Source organism: Elephantulus edwardii, unplaced genomic scaffold (assembly GCF_000299155.1).
Source record: "Elephantulus edwardii isolate Elephantulus edwardi_28Jun2011 unplaced genomic scaffold, EleEdw1.0 scaffold00065, whole genome shotgun sequence".
Taxonomy (NCBI): domain Eukaryota; kingdom Metazoa; phylum Chordata; class Mammalia; order Macroscelidea; family Macroscelididae; genus Elephantulus; species Elephantulus edwardii.
Window position 1 is genome coordinate 16,395,780 of NW_006399815.1, and position 1,977 is coordinate 16,397,756.

Here is a 1,977-nt window from a genome sequence, read left to right on the forward strand (position 1 = left end):
AGCCAACACTGTCCACCATGGGTACCCATTACCACTATTGGCACATCACTGTCACAGGCTTCAGCATCACAGTTGGGAAGAGCCAACCAGGAATGACATGAGCGCTTCCTCTCCCAGCTGCCTTTTGGCTTAAGGCCGCCTCCTGGTTCAAACCCTAGGCCCAGGCTGGCTAGCCTCGCTCATGGGGACAGAGCAAACCTGCACGTAATAAACACATGCCCGGAAAAGCAGTCAACTCCAAAAATTTGCCACAAGGCCTGTGCTCACACCACCATGCTCCTTCTGGCAAGGAGAACTTCCCAAGACCCCCCAGTAACAGTAGGAAAGTTAAATTCAACAGAGCAACAAACAACAAAAGCTGGTGAGCTTGTGGAGAAACTGGAAATTTTATTCACTGTTTGTGGGAGTGTAACATAGTGCAACCACTCTGGAAGGCTGTATGGCACTTTTCAAAAAGTTGGAAATAGGAATACTATTTGTCCCAACAGTTTCACTACTGGGACTATATTCTAAAGAAACCAGAACTGCCATCCAAACAGATATATGCACATCTATGTCTATTGCTATGTTGGTCACAATAGCAGAGATGGGAGCAATACAAATATTCATCAACGAATGGATTGAGAAGCTTTGGATGATTCACACAATAGAATACTACACAGCACTTAAAAACAAGGAACTCACAGAAAATGGGTCACACTGGAGGACATTATGCTAAGTGAAATATCTCAGTAACAAAAGGCCAAATACTGCCTAATGCCACTGTTATAAAATGGTACTGATATGGAGGTTGGAGAGAAACTAAGAAACAAGAGGATAAATAATGAACACTGAATTGAAACAGATGAGGGGAAATACTGTTTAAAAGGAATATATGATTAGGAATTATTTACATGGCAATAGTTTAGAATAAAAGGTACAGAGCAAAGTTGACTTGGGTTGGAGGGAGGGAGGAAATTGTGTAACAATGAATACATTTTTTAAAGACAAAGATGAACTGGGGTGATAAGGAGGAAAAGTGCACCAAACAATGAATGGAAATCCAAGTTTTCTGTAAACTTTCATTAAAATTACAACAAAAAAAGAAATCTTATACATGAATTAAAATGTTTTCCACTGACATAAAACCAGTCCCACTAGCTTGATCTCCATCCATTTTTTATTCTTCAAAGAGCAAAGAAAACTTCAAAATGTTTCTAGATCCTGTGTTTGCTCTCTCCTTATTATGGTTGCACATGTACTATGTTTGAGTGGCTAGAAGCCATTAGAGACTATGTGCTATATTTCACTCTTAGCAAGTCTAGATTTCACTTTGTGACTAATGGGTGCACATTCCTATGCTCAAAGAGATCAAATATAGTATCTTTAAATTCAAGACAACTGTCCAAACCAGTAGGAAAATGTTTAATGAAGTAGACAATAAGAATATAATTACTAAGAATTTAACGTGTCCAGTCTGGAAGTTGAGTGAATTATTTGATAAACTAGATTAAATAAACAAAGTGCCACCAGCATTGGAGGATGACTCCCAATAATCTGCACAATGCAGATGACATAACATTGCTTGTAGAAAGTGAAGGAACTTGAACCACTTTCTACACAATATTGAAGAATACAGCCTTCAATTTTTGTTATATATGGGAATTTAAAAAAATTTAAAATTCTCAGTATTGAACCAATGGGGAACATCATAACAGATGATAAAAAGATTGAAGTTGTTAATGATTTAATTTTAACTAGATCCACAATGAACATCTGTGTAACACCAGTTGTAGATTATTTTGATTTCTTGGGTTGGGAAAATCTACTGTCAAGGACCTCTTCAGAGTGTTCAAGACCAAGAACACCAGTTTAAAGACCAAGGTGCAGCTGATACTATTTTCAATTGTTTGGGGTTTTTTTCGGTGGTGGTTTTTCTTTTTTAATGTATCTGAAAGTTTGACAAACATAAAGATGAGTTAAGAAGAAGTGACTGCT